Source organism: Chrysemys picta, chromosome 8, assembly GCF_011386835.1.
Source record: "Chrysemys picta bellii isolate R12L10 chromosome 8, ASM1138683v2, whole genome shotgun sequence".
In the NCBI taxonomy this organism is placed as follows: Eukaryota; Metazoa; Chordata; order Testudines; family Emydidae; genus Chrysemys; species Chrysemys picta.
In genome coordinates this window covers 15,192,659-15,212,639 of record NC_088798.1, presented here as the reverse complement: position 1 = coordinate 15,212,639, position 19,981 = coordinate 15,192,659, and the positions used below count along the sequence as shown (strand labels likewise).

The 19,981-nt window shown below is 43.6% G+C and overlaps 1 long non-coding RNA gene across 2 annotated transcripts in view; it reads right to left on the bottom strand.

Annotated features, from left to right (window-relative positions):
* LOC122173823 (uncharacterized) overlaps positions 1 to 19,981 on the bottom strand; it is an 85,529-nt gene that overhangs the window by 43,249 nt on the left and 22,299 nt on the right. For both annotated transcript variants that reach the window (XR_010589614.1, XR_010589615.1), the window contains exon 4: positions 4,721 to 4,813. This is a non-coding gene — a long non-coding RNA (uncharacterized LOC122173823). The remainder of the gene's footprint in view (positions 1 to 4,720; positions 4,814 to 19,981) is intronic.

Below are 19,981 nucleotides of genomic sequence, written 5' to 3'. Positions count from 1 at the left end.
TGTAGGAAAGTGTGAGATCTGGGTCTGGGCCCAGCAGCAGTCAGTTTGCAGGGATACAGCACAGAGTAAGGTAGGGTGAGTTGTGCCTCTGTTTCAGAGAGCAAAAACCTTGGTGTCTGTATTTTGAGGTCCTTGTGCATTAGCCCTCTGAATTCTAAGAAGTTAAGCCATGCTACATTCCAACCTTCTAGCAAGAGCATGTGTGTGTTGAAAACAGCATCCGATCCCTCCCTACTGCCACTGGCTAGCTGCCCCACAATTCTGAAAAACAGGCCTCTTCAAAAGTGGTGCAAGCCCAGAATCTAAGCTGGTGTTGCTTCAAGCAGTAGGTGCTTAGGGGAAGCTGTCAGCTATATAGGGAAGGGAACAATGCCACAGCATATGGCTTATCCCTCTAGCATCTTATTCACAAACTTCCATGGAGTAATGGTGGAAGGGTTGATGCTGGCTCCACAGGAAAAGTGCAATCAAAACTACCCACTCTCCCAATCCCAGAGAGCTCTCTGTGTGCACTGAAGCAGAGGGGCTGATCTCCCCCGGAGTTTAGAAAAAGCCAGCCTAGCTCAAAGATGGCACCTAAGCTCAGGATGGGCGGCCAGGTCAGTGTTTCAGGCAAGAAATCTTGCGGTCAACAAATACGTATGAACGTCCGTGGTCTCCTGGTTACATTCATGCCCATTTGCAGAGATATCTACTCATGACCGAAAAAGATTCCTGCTTATTTGCAAACTTTCCAGGCAACGATGGGATTATATTCTTATGCAGACTGCAAAATTGTAGTAAATGCCAGCTCTTCTGTAATGTTGACAGCTGCATAAGAATGCAAGTGCCATCGCTTCTAGTTTCTCCTTAATCTCGCCAACGATTAAACATTAGTCCCTTGTTTATATTTAATCACACCTATTGATATTTAAGGGGCATATGAAGACCTGAACAATGGAAACAAGAACAAGACGTTCTGTGAAATAAGAGAGGCTGTATTGCAAGGGACATGTGAAACCTGTTAATAGCACTTAGGGTTTTAAAATAAAGGTAACAGAGAAGTACTATCAGTGTGGTCTCTCTGCACATGTAATGCAAGCCCCCACAATAGCAATAGCAGAGAGAAGAAACGAAGTCATACCAAGGGGATCCAGCAGGTTGTTAATGAAGAAACAAGTTGTTAATCAAGTTTATGAAGTGGCAACTAGTTAAAAGGGCATGACACCCTGTAGTCAAGAAAAAGACATACCGTACCCTCCCGTGTGAGGCAGAGTGTTAAAAATGGGATATGAAACTCTGCCTGTGAAACACTTCTGTTGTGCCAACTATAGCTGATAAGGAGGTGTGTATCTGCACAGTGGGCTAGTAGATAGAGTTGGACAAGCACGGGAGATTGCAACTCACATAACCCAGAGCCTGGATATACCAGCTAGACAGATGCAGAGACTTGCTCTTTAAAGACCTCGAGTCAGGATCAGTTGTGGAATGCATTATCAGTGTGGGTCACTTCAGTATAGGGTCATGACGGATAGATTTTGCCAAAGTGGAGGGGGATGTCTAAGCCCTACCAAACAAGATTTGTTCATCAAATCCTTGAAGTTACTGTTGTTGCTCTGGACTGAGACTGGTGTAACTGAGATCAGGATCTGACCGGCTACCTTTAAACTTTTACCTTTTTTAACCTACAAAAATACAATATGCTGTTGTATTCATTCAGTGGTCACAACAGCAACACGGAATTGGTTTTCTGGTTTCCCCAAGCCCTTGAAACAGAGGAACAAGGTAATTTCTCAAACCACAGGAAACTTAACACACTTCTTTCAGTGTAGTTCCACAAAACACAGTTCCTGCACCAATGTGGATTAGAAGAGGTTACATACAGTAGACTTTAAAAAGAAAAAGAGGCACCTAAGGCGGAAGCAGAGTTGCCATTTCCCCTTATTCTTCTTTTTTTTTTTAAACTATCACTAGATCTGACATGAATAGTCCAAAATACAGCACTATCATTACTATAAGCTATAGCACGTTGTGTGTGTTGTGGCAGCACCTATAAACCCCCTATCAGACCAGGAACCCATTGTGCTAATCACTGTACACAAAACAAAAAAAGTTCCTGCCCCAAAGAGCTTACCGTCGAAGTGAACTAGACAGTAACTATTGTGTTGCATGATTACTCTTGTAAACCATTATATAGTAAGGGCTTTAAAAGAAGAAAAAAAGGGGGGCGGGAACTCAGGAAAGTGGAGACCCAGGAACAGATCCTCAGCTGGTGAAAGCCAGCATAGCTCTGCTGAAGACAATGTTGCTATGCTCATTTATCCTGCCTCCACCTTCTAAACAGGTTAATGTTATTCCCTTGTCTTGTTTGGGCTATGTCTGCACTACGGCAGCTACAGCTGCACCGCTGTGGTGCTTCTGGTGAAGATGCTCTAAGCCAGGCGTTCTCAAACTTCATTGCACCGTGACGCCTTCTGACAACAAAAATGACTACAGGACCCCAGGAGGGGGGGGAATGAAACCAGAGCCCACCCGAGCCCAGCTGCCCCAGGCAGGGGGGCCAAAGCCCAAGCCCCACCACCCTCAGGCTTTGGCTTCAGCCTCAGGTGCTGGGGTTCAGGCTTTGGCTTCAGACCTGGGCCCCAGCAAGTCTAAGCCAGGCCTCGCGACCCCATTAAAATGGAGTCCTGACCCACTGCTCTAATCCAATGGGAGAAAGCTCTCCTCTTGGCTTAATAACTCCTGCTTCTGCAAGAGGCAGCAGCAGTTATGTCGGCGGGAGACGCCCTCCTGCCAACATAGTGTTGTCCACACTGGCTCTTTGGTCAGTATAACTTACATTGCTCAGGGGTGTGAATAATCCACACACTTGTGCGACATATGTTATACTGAAATAGTGTGTAGTGTAGACATCGGGCTTTGGATCAGGATCCATGAGGCTATGATTAAGACCCAAGTCGGCTCTGCAAATGGGGGAAGGAGCATTGCTGTTCCTCCCCACGTATGCCTGCCTAGGGGCCCATTGGCACACACAGCTACTGCTGCGTCTTTCTATATTGCCTACGCAAGTTCAATTTGCTTTTAGAGCTCCTCTCCACCAGGATAACTGGAAGAAAAGACATGCCCCAATTATAAGAATTTAGTATAGTCCAATACATTAAACAGAGAAACAAGGAGCTGTGAACTTAATCCCTAAATTAAGTACCTGTCTTTTTTTATACATAGACATTTGCACATGCACGCATACACACACACACAAAATGTACTAGTTAATGCATTGTTCTATTTTAATTAGTCTCTGATTATTATTGTTTGGCTTCTTCTGCTGCTCTCCCTTTAAGTCCTGGTAATAATATTTAAGCATTTAAAAGGAATAACCTTTCACTAACAGGGATATTTAACAATTTGGTTCAATCATCAACTGATTGCCAAAGACGTTACAGCATAAGTACTGAGCACTTACTCATAATGCCTTTTAAGTACAGACAATTTCAGCGAGGCCTTTAAACATCTGGGCAGAATCTGCGAAGACTGAGATTTGTAAGTGATGCCTCTTTTCCACAGTAGGTGGATCAGCGTGTGCTTGTGCATTAATCTACTGTCTTTGGGGAATGTTTCCAGTCAGTCATTCTACCCTGATTTTGCTCCGCTTGGTGTTGTTTCAGAAACTGAAACTAACTTGGTCCCAGCCTTAAGTAACTGAACAGGAACGAATATGGGGCTTGCTATATATAGGCTGTACAGAGGTGGAGCAACATGTTGAACTAACAGTACATTAATAGGGATCTATGCTGGACCAATCTGAACACTATTTCTTCATTTGATTATGAGGAGATGTGAAATAAGGCCCCAGAAAGTGGTCTTCCTTAAAATATATGCAGATGTTCAAACACTGTTCTGAATAGCACAGTAATGGAATATTAAAAAGTTTGACGCCCATAAAATAAAGCTCTGCTTCAAAATTTCTCCTTCCCTCCACTGGCCAAAGGTCTGCATTTTATCTCTAAGATGCTGCAACCTCTGTTTTTTCCTCATGGGGCTATCTGCATTTCTTAATTACACACACGCACACACACACAAAGTTGTAATAACATTCATCTGATGGGAGGTTTAATCAGATGAGTAGATGGTGACTTAGTTATGATTAGGTTTGGAAGCATTAGATTTTTAATCAGTAAACATCAATTTCACTGTACACACAAATTGACATATTATAGATTCCCATTGACCGTAGAAATTTACTGACAGGCAAAGTATGAAAAATGCTGCTCGAGAACATATTAGAGTTTGATTCAAGGCTAAAATTTTGACATATGATGTTGACAATTTGCATTTTAACAGTTATAAAACTTTAACTTTTGGAATCTCAAAGTCTACCATCATTAAATAATTATTGTCTGATCCCGATAATTTCCCACAACTGAGGAAATTTAAATAGTAAAAATAAAAAATAAAATGCTTAAAAAACAAAAACCACCAATATTGCCATGAAAACTTTTTAAAACAAATTCTGCCAACTTTAGTTATTATTACTTTTCATACTAATCAAATTAAAAAAAACCTAAAACCCCAGATGAAAGCATATAAATAAAATACAAAGTTGCAAATAAAGGGCATAATTGAAGGGGTATTTTATGCATGGAGTAGCTGCAGAATCAGACCCAAAGAATGGGATAGAATTCAATAGCAAATTTAATATCTGTGGGTCAAAACTTCAAGTCCTTACTCATTTATTACTTACATCAGGCTGATGAAAACTGAGTGCAAAGCTGAGGAAATGCTGTTGGGCTTCTCGGTGTTTGATCTACAGTCAATATACACCAGAGTAACTCCACTGAAGAAAAAGAAAAAAAAAATTCAGTGAACTAGCGTAAGACAAGCATAAGTGAAATCAGATTCAAACCCCAGATAAGGTCCTCAGGATTTGGCCTTATGTTACTCTTCGAATACTAATGTTTTAATGTTCACTAACCAAATTAATAGGAACTGAAATGGGATTTCCAACTGCCTGGCAAAAACAAAAACTAGACAGTTCATTTATTGACATTATGGAATATCCAAACAAGACATTTTATTATCACCAAACAAAATACAACAGCTGGAAAAATAAACCTCAAGTTGTCCTTGAGAGTCAGGTTACAGCCCTTAAATGAAATGGAGGAAAACAAACTGAAACAGCAAGGTTTAGAATCCCCTGAAAATTGGACGTGCAGACCTTAATGATTCAGATCAATATGTGGCTGTTTGGTTTGGTGGATGAACAGATAAGGAATCAGGTGGTGGGAAAGGGGCCTCACAAAAGCTGAGCTGTGTTGTAAAACTTGTCAGTCCAACAAACTGTGGGAAAAAAATATTGTTGGCAAAGCACGAGGCATGAAGCCCTGCTAAGCTGTGTTTGCTGAACTTCAGAGGAAAACAGGAGTACAGATGTTAATATTAACATAAGAGCTCCCCAGCTTGTGGGGGAGGGGGAGAAATATAGTGGATGTCCAAAAAAGTTACTCCTATCATTATAAGCCTTTCCAGTTCTATTTAAAGATGGCAAAGGAGCCAACGGGAGAAGCCGTGCTTTGCAGCTCCGCATAAACACCACAAGATAAGGGTGGTACCAGGTGTCAGCTAGCCCTGCAAAGTCACTGAAATGTCAAGGATTGTTTTTCCTCTACTCCCTCTCTCTTGTCTCTGACTGGGAACTGCCGGTGTTTATTTAAAAGATATCCCTCGTATTTGGCAAGAATGCCAACAGGGCAGACGTTAATGGATTATTATTTGGAGCTGGAAGTCTGCCAAGGTGATAAGGATACCCTGCCTACCCAACGGCCTAAAGCCTTACCATTAACAGTGGGAGGCAGAGATGGAATTGTCATGCCAGACTGTTGCTATAGTTAGTCAGACGGGGACTTTAAAAAAAGAGCTCCCTCCAATCTATATTTGATCTGACCTATTTAAAAACAAACACACGCACACTTCAGGAGAGTTAGAAAACAAAACACAGATTTAGGGATTCAAAGGAAGGCATCCCAGCTTCACTTTTCAATTGGCCATAATGAAAGGCTAATCCATTTGCAAGATGAAGGTCCAATTCTCCTCTCTTACAGCTGAGAAAGGGAATAATCCAAAATCAAATGAAATCAACGTGAGTATTTCCAGTGGCTTTGGATCGAGCCCAAGTTGGGAATACCTTAATTGAAGTCAATAGAATTACACTAGGATAAAACCAGTGCAGGCCAGAGGCAAACGAAGCTCACCATGTATTAACTTGTGTTCCTTCAAATGCAACAGTGAAACAATAGCGATCAAAATAGTATATCAACTTTCCATCATTGTCATCTAGGAAGGGCATTTCTTATCCTTTGTTTAGCTACATTCATAACTGAAATGGTTAATGTCCAAATAACTCGAGGAGAGTGGACTAAAGGAATGTGATGTCTTCTGTCAGAGATCTATTTAGATTAACATTGTTTACTATTAATCGTCTCTGCAAAGCCTTTTCTTTCCCAACCAAAAAAATACCCAACAAACCTCACCAGCCTCTTCCGGCCCTGGTTATCATGTGTTCTCTGGGAGTCAACCTTTCCTATGCCCATCAGATTGCATTCCCTGTAATTAAAAGGTGCTTGTAATACAATTTAGCAAAAGCAAGAGCTCTGCTGAAGCACAGTAGTGTTTACTGCTGTGACTGAAACCCTTAAAGGTTAGGTGGAATTTTCTAAGTAGTAATTTTATCTGTTTAGAGCTGGAGGAAAAAGAAATGTTGTGATCATTTGAGAGGTTGGTTTGCCATTGATGAAACCGAAATAAATAGACCTGCTTCTCCTAGCTCTCATGAACAGAGGTAAAGAAATATTACTCCAGCCAGGCTGCCTGCAATACCTTCTTAAGGAACAAAAGGTAATTAAGGAATTAGCTAATACCTTTTCCTCTTCCAATTTTTCTCTCTTATCCTAGCTTTGCCTGAAAACAAAGCCACAGGTTCACATATGCTTGAGTCTGGGGGAGTTCAGATCCAGTTCCAAACAGGGTCGCTGGCCTCTACTACCTCTCTTGGGAGCTGAATCAAAAACCTGGATCAGAACACTCTGAACTGGGGGTGGGTAGTTCGGAGCCAAATTCAAACTTTGTGACTCAAAGGCTCATGGCTACATTTTTCCTAAAGAAGTTCAGCATCTAGCAAATAGTCCTATTTTCCTACCCATTCATGTTTCATGGTGCTTTTGCTCAACTGCTTCTCAAGTCTTTAAAGCCTGGCTATTCTCTGAGAAGTGACAATGAAAACAAACATCTGGCATTCCATAGGCATTCCCAGTATCTAGACATTGTTATGAAAAAAGTGTTGAGTTTACAAGTCAAGAGAGGATTTTTCTAACTGAAAACATGGGATCTGGAAATCAGCCTGGATTGTCTCTCTGCCTTTGATATTCACCAGTATTACAAAGCCATAATACTGACTCCATAGTTTAGGTTGCAAGAGTTTCCATAGTGACATGGATTTGAACCATTTGACCCCCAACTTTCTGAAAAATTTCTCCTTCTCACCTGAAATGCTTAATGTGTTGTCTCTTGCAAAGGAAGATTTATCTTCAGACATTTGAGGTTAAGCACACAAGGTATTTCTGAGCAGGGCCGGCTCCAGGCACCAGCATTCCAAGCAGGTGCTTGGGGTGGCAAGCTGCAAGGGGCGGCAGTCTGTGTGTTTTTGCTGCCCCAAGCAGCGCGCCAAATTGCCGCCCAGGACGGCGGGGGCAGTCCGTGTGCCGTTAGGGCGGCACGTGCATTTCCGCAGCGGCGGCAATTCGGCGGCAGCTTCTATGTTCGGCTCCCGCAACGGCAATTCGGCTGCGGGAGCCGAACAGAAGCTGCCACTGAATTGCCGCCACTGTGGAAATGCGCGTGCCGCCCTAACGGCACATGGACTGCCCCCACCCTCTGTGGTGGCAATTTGGCATGCTGCTTGGGGCGGCAAAAACAGTAGAGCTGGCCCTATTTGAGTTATGGATCAGGAACACACACTTTTTACAAAAATTTCTCCTAGCTTTAGGCCAATGCCTAACAGACTGCTTGCTTTACAAACTTCAGATTTGTTTTAGACACTAGCCCTCAATGAGAACCTTTGCCTAAGACGTTTGGGATTACAGAGACCGAATGGGGCATTGTTGGGCTGTTAAGGGTCAAATTGCTAAATTCTTGGACGTATTTTAACTTGGGTATGAAGTCTCATAGCAATTAGGAGGAACACGGAGAGCATTCAGAGCCCCCAAGTCCCAGGAGACCATTAGCTATGGATTACATTTACTAGGATTTATGTATATAGCCTGAGAAAGTAATAGCTATAAGGCCTGGGGTTTATAATCTCTGATGGAATAAGCAGAAGAGTTTTTAAATCCCAAGAGAAAAACCAGCTACGGCTCTGCGCAGCGAAAAGCTGCAGGGAGGACAAATTAAGTCTTGTAACCCCAATTTACTATTGTTTATTCATCCATCATCTATCTAGTGTCTATTCTGCAGTCAGGCTGTGTTTTGAGGCAGCAGTTTTGTTAATCTAAGTAGCCAATCCAAATCAGCGATATCTTGCTTGTCACAGCTGACTCCTAGCACTCAAGTGGGAAGGAGTGGGAGCATGAAGGAAGGACCAATGGAGGCTGTGGCACAATCAACATGCGGTAAGGTGCCTGTCCATCGCCCACTCCTGTACTCTCTCCTTTCTTTTACTGCATGATGACTTGTCTGATCCACTCGGCAAGATATTTCTCCCAGGATCTTTCCTTGGTTGTTTTTCCAAGAGGTGTCTTTCTACCCACATGTGTATTCTCCTCCTCCTCCTCTCTGCTGCGATTTCTTCCCAAGCAACAGATTGCAGTGCTGTTGTCCTTTTGATCTAATGAGAAAAAACTCCCACAACAATGATGTGCATGTGTTTCTTTCCTTGCTGTCTGGCAGCAGAGCCTGGAGGCAGGTCTCTCTCCCTGGTTCGGACATCTCCTTTTATTGCAACTGGGTTTCTTGGTTTTTAAGCTTGGCTTTGCTCCAAGGCTGCACCATTTCCCTTTGTGCTCATTTTGGCAACTTTTGTGGTCCCCATCCAGTATATTCTTCCCCTCCCTTCTGTTGGCTGCTACGCTTCTCCAAGGGTAAATTCTCACCCACAGACCTAGGGTAGAATTGATCACTGGCCTTGTGTATAGAACCCTAAGCATGGTGCCCAGGATGTGGCAGTGACTAAGGAAGTGACACATTGTTGTGTTCAAGCAATGAGCCAAAGGGTTCTTTGAAGTCAGTAGCAAAACTCCAGTTGACTTCAGTAGAAGAATCAGGTCCATAGGTCTTTCCAAAACAGAACAGGCTACTGTCCATCAATTCTGGTACCCTGTCTCTGACAGCAGCTGATGCTTAAGAGGAACACCCCCATGATGCATCTAATTTTGCCAGTGTTGGAGGTTTCTTCATTACCCTAGCTAGTAATCAACTTATACTCTGAAGCATGAGGACTTGAGGAATAGACCTTAAAATTGAGGTCCTAATCAATGTAAGTGCAGATGATAGTTCAATTGCAAGGCAATCAAAGATTAATTATACTTCTACTGCACCTTCTGTCTGAGGATCTCAAAGTACTGCAAATCCCAACCTTCCTAGGAGATTTTAATTGCCATATTGCAGATGGGGGACAAGAGGCACAGAGAAGTATGAATATGAGTCGACAGCGTGCCCTTGTTGCCAAGAAGGCTAATGGCATTTTGGGTTGTATAAGATGGGGCATTGCCAGCAGATCGAGGGACGTGATCATTCCCCTCTATTCGACATTGGTGAGGCCTCATCTGGAGTACTGTCCCCAGTTTTGGGACCCACACTACAAGAAGGATGTGGAAAAATTGGAAAGAGTCCAGCGGAAGGCAACAAAAATGATTAGGGGGCTGGAGCACATGACTTATGAGGAGAGGCTGAGGGAACTGGGATTGTTTAGTCTGCAGAAGAGAAGAATGATTTTGGGGGGGGATTTTATAGCTGCTTTCAACTACCTGAAAGGGGGTTCTAAAGAGGATGGATCTAGACTGTTCTCAGTGGTAGCAGATGACAGAACAAGGAGTAATGGTCTCAAGTTGCAGTGGGAGAGTGACACGGGTTGGATCACAGAAACCCCCTGGGAGCTGCCACCTGATGTACCAAGACTACCTCTGCTCCTGTTTTCCCTGCCAGCTCAGTACTCCAGCACCCTCTCTTGCTGAGCCAGACACTCCTGTCTGCTCCAACAAAGACCCAGGGTCTGAATTACTTGCCCCAAAGCTGCAGGTTTACCTGAAAACAGCTCACAGAAGTGTGCTTGTCTTTAGCACTCAAATGCCCAACTCCCAATGGGATCTAAACCCAGATAAATCCGTTTTACCCTGCATAAAGCTTATGCAGGGCAAACTCAAATTGTTCACCCTCTAGAACACTGATAGAGAGAGATGCACAGTTGTTTGCTCCCCCAGGTATTAATACATACTCTGAGTTAATTAATAAGTAAAAAGTGATTTTATTAAATACAGAAAGTAGGTTTTAAGTGGTTCCAAGTAGTAACAGACAGAGCAAAGTAAGTCACCAAGCAAAATAAAATAAAATGCGCAAATCTATGTCTAAACAAACTAAATACAGATGAGATCCTCACCAGTTCCAGAATGCTCCCTTTTACAGACTAATTTCCTTTTAGCCTGGGTCCAGCAATCACTCACACCCCTTTGTTCCAGTTTCTTCCAAGTATCTTGTGGGGTGGAGAGGCTCCCTCTTTAGCCAGCTGAAGACAAAATGGAGGGCTGCCAGGGGTTTAAATAGACTCTCTCTTGTGGGTGGAGATCCCCTCCTCACTCCTATGCAAAGTCCAGCTCCAAGATGGAGTTCTGGAGTCACCCGGGCAAGTCACATGTCCATGCATGACTCACAGTCTTTACAGGCAAAAGCCATTGTCCCCATGGTATCTTGCATGTCTCCAGGAAGACTTCTTATGTGGATTGGAGCATTCCAAGATTCATTGTTCCCCAAGTGCTTCCTGATCGGGTACTTAACCTTGCAAATTCCTTCCTAAAGAAGCTGACCAAATGCCTCACAAAGCTTACTTAGAAATCAAGCAAGTATACAGCCAATATTCTTAACCTCAAGTACAAAATTATATGTGTACAAATAGGATGAATAGATACAGTAGACCATAACTTTTAGAGATATGTTACATGGCACGGGCAGCACAAAACATATTCCAGTTATGTCATATTCCCATAAAGCATTATGGGGTACAGTGTCACAGGGAGGTTTAGGTTGGCTATTAGGAAAAACTTTTTCACTAGGATGGTGGTGAAGCACTGGCATGGGTTACCTAGGGAGCTGGTGGAATCTCCTTCTTTAGAGGTTTTTAAGGTCAGGCTTGATAAAGCCCTGGCTGGGATGATTTAGTTGGGCATTGGTCTTGCTTTGAGCAGGGGGTTGGACTAGATGACCTCCTGAGGTCCCTTCCAACCCTGATATTCTATGATTCTAAGGTTGGTGACTTGCCCAAAGCGATACACAGAATATTGGAGGGAGAGCTGGGGCTAGAATCCAGATCTTGCAGCTCCCAATCCTGGGCCGCCTTCCCTCCCTAAATTCACTTGGAGCATCAGTTATTCCTCTGAGCCTTTGTGCCTTGGCTCAGTGCAGGTAAGTAGCACTATCCAGCACCACAACAGCCTGTCAGTGATTCACAGGAGGCAAAACGTGCCTCTCCCTTGCCAATGAGAGCTGTGCATATTGAGGAGAGGCTATTGTAAGTGCCATGTCCACCCCTTGCTGCTTTTTCCTTTAAGGAAAGCCTTTTTGGAAACTTCAGCATGTATTTTCTGCTCTTCTTTCCTCCAGCCCTTCCACAGCTCATGGTCTTTTTTCCCTCCCTTCCTTATTGTTGCTTTCTCATCAATACCACTTCTCTTTCACTGTCTCCTACGGTCCCACTGCGTCCTGCCACAGAAGGGCTCCTGGGTTCCGTCTCCAGCCCTGCCCGTGACTCACTCTGTAACCTTGCACAAGTCACTACTGCTCCCCATATCTCAGTTTAAATATCAGCTGCCCAGCTCACAGGAGTCTTAAAAGGCTTGCTATTATTAGGGCTAGATTGGGCCTCGCTCCCCAATACAAGAGCTGGCCAAGGCTAATGTCAGCAATTGTGCTACCTGTCCAGAAGGAGGGGAGAGGGGGAGGCTATAACTGCTCCTCTGCTCCAGCCAGAAGAGTGAGCCTACAGTGCACACACCCCACTGTGCCATTGTGTATAGCATGGGCCATTCTTACTCATGCTTCCTCTTCCCCTTAGATAGGCATAATGCCTCTTGCAGCTCCCACCATGTGAGCTGTGGTGGTTGGGGAAGCACCTCTGCTGGTAGTAGTTGGAGAACCATTCTTAAGACCTTCATTCTTGTAACACTCCGGGTTTGTCTACGCTGAAGCTGGGAAATGTGATTCCCAGCACAAATAGACGCACATGAGCTCTGCTTGAACTAGCGTGCTAAAAAGAGCAGTGCGGACATGGCAGCATGGCTCAGGCTAGCCACCCAAGCTTGGACCCAAGGGGTCAGTTGGGCTTGCACTTCGGTGGCGAGGCTGTGCTGCTGCCCATGCAGCCATGTCCATACTGCTATGAGCTAGCACGCATCCATCTACCAGCACTGGGAATCACACCTCCCAACCAGTGTAGACATACCCTCACAGGTGCTACAGAAGGACAAGGTATCACAAGGAGTAGGTCCTCTTCCATCCTCAGAGGTTTCTGAATCTCTGGGCCCATCTCTTGTTCAGTTAAACTAAATAGCAAAGCTGGACTACAAACTTCTATTGAAAAAAATATGCCATCGCTCAGAGACCCAACACGTACTAAAGTTGCTCTCATGTACCTCATTAAGTGTAAAGAACATGAAATAAAGTTCCTACAGCTCAGTTAGGTCAAATAAGGGATTTCATTCGTTCATCTATATAGTTTGCTTTCTCGTGAAAGAAAATCTATTCCTGCCATACAAAAAAAATGGAGAGCAAGAGAGAGGGGCTTAATAAATCTCTCAATTTATGACCAGAAGGCTGGATTGGCAGGCCTTGCTGATGTAGCTACCTCAAGCGTCATCCAACCTGGTTATCCCCCAGCTGCAGGAATAACAGAGCACTTGAAAGGTAATATTTTTGCTATTAGTGAAGAAAGGAAAAAATGTGATCTTTGCTGCAGCTTTGGGAATAATTTTTCCAGAGCTACATAGAATAAGCCTGAGTGAATACTGCTATTTTTGGCAACTGCCCTCCTGCTTAGCTCACATCAATAATTTTAATGCTTTATTTGTGGTTTGGGTTATAAGCAATGGTGAAAGCTTAGAAAAGGGGAGAAAAAAAAGCACACAACTTGCTAAATAATCTAGAATATATGACATTCATAAAAATACACTACAGTTTTCAGAAATCGTAGAGGCCATACACGCTCATAAAGCTGAGCGATGAAGCTTTTTTTTTTTTGGTACATATTCAAATATCAGTGAACAATTTTTCATGAGGTTTTAATTGGACTTTTCAGGGTTCAGTGGTTAAGACAGACACTCATATTCATTCTCTGATGCCCAAGTGTTGCACCATAGCTCAATGTCTTGTCATTTCATTAGTATAGAGGAGCCTAATTTTTGATTCTGCAGTGTATTGGTAGCGTTCTTCAACAGTTTATTTATTATGTGTATTACGGTAGCACCTAAGAGCCCCAGTCATAGATCATGACCCCACTGCTTGAGGTGGTGCCCAAGCACAGAGCAAGAAATACCCATGCCCCAAAGAGCTTACGAGTTAATAAGGGCTATTCACCTACAGTTAACACAGCTCATGGTCTCTCTCACTCCTCTGTCCTTTTAGGGTCATATTCTGTTCCTGTGACATGAAGGAAGACCTAGGGCTGGTCTGAAAATGAGGTCTCCTGCCCCATTCCAAGTACTTCACCCTCCTGTGACACTTTTTGCAAAAATTTTCATTTGGTCAGAAACTCAGTTTTCCATTGAAAAAAAGTTTTAAGGGGAAGTTTGTGGCCATCCCTACAGAAAACCCTTTAAATGTATAACCAAGAAGAGAATCTGGCTCCTAATGGCCCCAGTCCAGCAAAACACTTAACATTAAGCACACACTTATGCATGAGTAGTTAATTGAAGTCAATGAGACTATTCATATGCTTACAGTTAAGCATATGCTTAAGTGTTTGGGTGGATGGGGGCCAATATTAGTAGGAATGGCAGCTGGGACCAGTCCCGCCCTCATTGAAGTCAAATGACAGAGCATCCATCCGATTGCATGGACAGAGATTCGGGCTTGTGGCCATGCAGCAACAGGTAAATACCATCAATGAAAACTGCATAGGTATCACTCCAGGACCAGTGGAGACAAATTAGGAAAAGTGCTGAATGAGCAAGCTCAGCCCCAAGGGAAAATTGCAGCTTTCACTGCTCTGCAGCAATCCCCGCTGGCTTTTTCCAGAAGCTGCATGGGCAGGTTCTGGTGGGAGGGGGAGGAATTCTGTAGCCCTCTTCAGACACAGAAGGAAAGGGGGTGTATCCTAGTATTCTGCCCACTCAACACATATGCACACATTAGTTGCGTCAGTCTGAGGTTTAAACATGTTGGTTAAGTGACTTTAGTGAATTTTTTTAAAAAAGCTTCTTTAGAAAGCAAGGGGGGTGGGTCACAAAGCAATCTGCATGGTGTTTACAACCCAGTGTTCTGGCTGCAGTTAGAAGATGTGGATTTGATCACTGGGGCACTGGTTGAAATACAAACGCATTGGCTGGAATACAGTCATGCTGGTTTCAGAGTCCTTAATTTTAGTTAAGGGTGGAGCTATGAGAATTGGAGGGGAGGGTAGTGCTTGGCAGCCACACTTCCTTGTTTTAAAAAGACAAAAGTTGCAGCAAGTTGGCCAGTCAGGTGAGTCTAGAGAGGGCTTGGAGAAGCCAATGGAAAATGAAACAGGCAGGCAGCAAGAAAAGCAGGCTATGCTGTAGTAGTAATAATAATAATGAATTGTTTTAATTTGGCATGTGTGACTGTTTACTGCGCAAGTTATGAGCCAATATCTTAAAATGGAGAGGGATTGGAGTTTTTAAGGTGGCTGGCTCACAACGGGAGGGGGATCTTAAAGCGTACTGCTGCACTCGATGTATTTTTAAACAGTCAGGGATGACTAGGTTTAGACAGGCACACACCACTCGGTGCCAGGCCTGGTACATCTCTTATGTCTGGAGCCCTCTGTCTATGGCCACTCCAGCCCTGTTGTGATCTGTCTCTTTTCATGACTCAGCCCTTTGGCCAGGTTGCAGCTTAGTGCTACCCCTTCCAAAGGGAGAGGAAGTCTAACAAATAATTCCAAGACCCTGTATGAGGTCTCTGGCCCCTGGCTCTGGACCCAGCAGTCCTTACGCCCTTCTGTCTGGGTCCTAATTCCTCCTTCTCCCCTTACATTGGAGGGCTTTGTGCCACTTTCCCAGTGGCAGGTACAGGAACCCAGGCCCTCCATCTCCACCAGGTTTGAATACAGTGACCATAGGATGAGCTTCCGTGGTCTGCTCCATCAGACACCTTGCCCTTGCCCCCCCTGGACTCCATCCTATGATTAGCCTTTCTTCAGGCCTTTTCCTCAGCCGCTTGCTGCAATCTTTGCAACAGTCAGAATCTCCCAGGGTTTCATCCCAGAGGTCCAGGTCCTGCTCGTGTCACAGTCAGCCACAGGAGCTTCCTCCAATCTTATCAAGAATCTCCATTTTCTAGTGCAAAGAGAGCAACTGCAGAGTTCTTCCCTCTCTCCCTGCAGCCCCCTCCCCCATCCAAACACCGCTTAGACTTTACTGTCACTGCTTCCAGCTTCCTCCTAGCTCAGGACAACCCACCTCCGGCGTCTCTCTGCCTTTAGCCAGAGAGAGGAAACTGCCAACTACTGTTCTCAGGGGTCTCCTGCCTGGCCTTTTCCCACTACCCTATGCTCCCTCCTTGGTGAAGGCCCAGTTCCTTGCTACCTGGGTTTGATCACCAATTATTCCTAAATCCCCGTCAGGTGCCGCACAATAGCCTAATTAGGCTTGAGCTCCTATTAAACCCTGGCTTCTGAATCCCACCACACTCCCCCCCCCTTTTTTTAGCATCTCTATAAACAAAAACAGATAAAAGGGAGCATATTTTAATCAATAAATCTAATCTAACCAAACCAGTGCCTAATCAGGTTTGCTGTATCATTACACTGAAAAATAATACTGTGTGGGATAGCAGAAGTACTTAGAGAGAATGTCATTTAACATCCAGACCTGAGTTATCCCAGCGTAACTCCACGAGTGGCTTTACAACAGCATATGGAGTAACATAGTAGTGAATCCAGCCACAGGTGGACAGGAATCTGCCTCAAGCTGATTAGGGACTGTGAGGTAAAATGCAGCCTCCGTCCTGGAAGGGGGGGGGGTTGAGAGAACAAAAGAGGCGCCTTCTATAAAAGGGGGCAGTAGCTTGATTATATGCTCCTTTAGGACAAGACACATGCTAGGATTTGACCCACAGACAACCTTTAGCTGGGAGAGGGACTTCATTCTGCCATGTCCAATTTTCAGTTACCTAAAACAGAACTTTATAACTAAGCCAAGGATCGGGATAGCAAAGCTTTCAGGACTATTCCACCACTCAGGGATATCCCAACTTTTCTGTAATTTGAAAATGACTTTTAGAGCTATTTGAAATTAAAAAATTTAAAATTTGAACAATTCTTGATTATATGATAGTTGGTTTAAAAAAAAAACCCAACAACACTGGTGGGTAAGGAGGTGTTCATTGTGGGGAAATAATGAAGAAAAGCTCAACTGGAATTTTAAAAAATAAAATAACACTCAGACAACCCTATGGGTTTTACCCCACCTCCCAGGTGCTTAATTAACTAACATTTCATTGCTTCAGGATCCTTCTATGAAAGATGCTACCTAGAGTAATACATTATTATGAAGTCCACCTCAGAAGAGCAACAAGATTTGATGCACAGTAGGTCTGATTCACCATGGTGTTCAACTAAGTAAAAAATGGGGTAGGTCAGGGAAGTTACTCCTAGTTCTATTTAGTGTAACACTATGGTGAGACTCAGAAGATTTCTGAGGACCAGAATCACCATTCTATTTCCTGTCTCCTCATCTGTTAGATCTTTCAGTGAACTATTCCAGTAGCTTTCTGGCATTTAAATAGTTAAACTGTCGTAACTTTGGTCTGCAGGTAAAAGCAAGGAAGCAGACCAAGACAGACAATAGGACCATTTTAAATTTTAGAAAGCAGCTCCTGTTGTGTTTAGTCGCTTTTCCCCCTCACCTACAACTGTATAAACAGATGGGAAGCCTCAGGTAAAAATTACCTGGCAGAATTCAAAAATCCATCCCCATTGGTAATAAATAGATGGCTCATGTTATTTTAGTAAGATAAAAATAACTTTTGGCCAAGTTTTCAGTGTTTCCTTTTCATCTCTGGATTGATTGTGTTGGGTTCAAGGTGAAATCATTTGGCAAGTTGCCAGTGTAAATCTACGGGGAAATAGGGATTTATTTATTTTTTTTAAAGACACTTTAAGTTTTAAATTTGGGACATTCCTGAAGTCCCATATTTGTCATTTAGACTGGGGAACATAGTGCTGAAGTAATTAATTTCTTTTTTTTTTTTAAATGTAAACACAAGCACTGTTTATAAAGCTGAGAGGAGAGTTCCACCCTTTTAAGTCGGAGCAGGAGTACACTCGAGCTACACAAAGCATTCATTCAATGAACAGGAGTGGCCTGATTGACAGAAGCACTTTCCAAAATATTCTTGTCTGGAATTTTGGTGGAAGGTGTTACATAGCTCCAAATATTTGTTGCTTTGTTTCCATGGTAACAGCAGCACAGTGGTTTAATAATGAAACAACATCGATACTCAATGTTTGAGAGAGCTCTGTGAATTCAAGTTCAAGTTAAAGATTTATTTTTCCATTGGAGGTGGGTGCAAGAAGGTTGGGTTTCTACTCCACCCACCAAGTTATCCTGTTTAAAGTCTTAAGTACTGAAGAGAAAATATTAAAGCCAGACTTCGATAGCCTCAGAAAGCCCCATTGAAAAGTAGTATGAAGCAACTAACCAGTGAATTAAATACATGTTAAAGGTATTTGAGAGACCCCCTAATAATGTTCCAAAGCACATTCTTAATATCTATAATTGCTCAACAACCTCTCTCTTTTATTAGGGAGAGATTATTGTAATCAAGTAGAACGGCATCATAGTCTACAGGTTGGAACACAGGACTGGAGTCAGGAGGCCCAAATACTAATTTTAGTTGCAACAATGACTCAGCATATACCTTAGGCAAGTTACTTTGTCTCTTTGTGCCTTAGGGCTTGTCTACACTTACCGGAGGATCGATGCTGTGCCGATCAATGCATCGGCAGTCGATTTAGCAGGTCTAGTGAAGACCTGCTAAACTGACCGCCAATCTCGCTCTCCCGTTGACTCCTGTACTCCACCCAATTGAGAAGAAAAAGGGAAGTCGACGGGAGAGTGTCTCCCGTTGACGTCACATAGAGTGGACCCCGCAGCAAGTAGATCTAAGTTACATAGATTTGAGTTATGCTATTCACGTAACTCAAATTGCATAGCTTAGATCGACTTTTCCCCTTAGCGTAAACAAGGCCTTAGTTTACCCTTATAGAAAAATGAGGAAAATGATACTCCTCTCTTTGGAGAGTCTTGATTTAGATGCTTTTGAAAATTTGACCCTTAATTTATTAAAGTTGGGAAATATTTTTGAGACCCTTGCACTGAAAGTGCCTGGAGAGATTTTCAAAGGCAAAAAGAACACCCAGTATCTATTGACTTTCAATGGGATTTGACTGTCTAACTTCCCTTTATCCTTCTGAAAGTCTATGCTACATGTGACTATTACTACTACAACCAAAATTTGTCAGTCATGGCCAGAGTAGCCATTGTGCCAGGACTAAACCCAATAGGGTCTAAGACAACTCTGAGCTCCAGTCAATACTAATCCAGACCATTGGAAAAAGCAATAGCAACTGATAAGATTTTGCTTATGTAACCACTGTGACACTGTCTAGACCAGGAGTGTCAAACATGTGACCCATGGGCCAGATCTGGCTTCCAGGACCCTTTCGCCAGCCCACAACTCCTTCTGTCCTATTCAAAGCCATCCATCCTGCAAGAGGCTACTTGCAGCCAGTGCAAAGACGCTTCAGGAGACTTGAGTGGGCAGAACTGAGAGGGACACTCATGCCTGATGGGTCTTTAATCTGTGCCTGGTCTTCCCTTCAGCTTCCCAGCAATGACTCACTCAGGGCTCCAGGCAACCCCTGCTTCCTTCTTGTCCCTGCAGAAGCCACAGAGCCCTGGACTCAGTAAGCATCTGCTTCTCTCTGCCTCCTTTTGTTTCCATCCAGGCTCAGGGAAGTGACTTCTCTATTCTCCCTGTTCCCCTCCCATTTCTGCCTCCCCCAGAGAGCAGGATCTGCAGGGAGAATCCCCACAGGCAAGGATGGAGACACAGGAAGGGAGGGAGTGAAAGAATCCTACATGGGAGCAGGAAATCCCCCACTCCCCGTGGTTGGGTGAAAAGGGGAGTCAAGGGCTGGAGAAAAGAGAGAAAATTCAGAGAGGTTGGGGGAGTACCTATGAAGAGAAATGAACAGAGCAGTAAATTAATGGATGGAGGGCAGGAGGTTTCATAAATGCAATTACTTATTTAGGGGGGGGGGGAGTCTTTTACTCTAAATGAAATCCTTCACTTTCCGAACTAGAGATTCATTCTGCAATCAGGGAGGACGGCAAATTTTGTCTCTTGCTCAGGAACGTTTTACTCTCCAGCACAGATTAATCAAAATGGTAATTTGGCCCTCACCACAGAACCTCTCTACTGGCAGCTGTGTAAGTCACAAATTCTCTGGCAAGAGTGCAGTGATCTCTGCCTCAAGCCTACGTGACCAGACATGAAACATGAG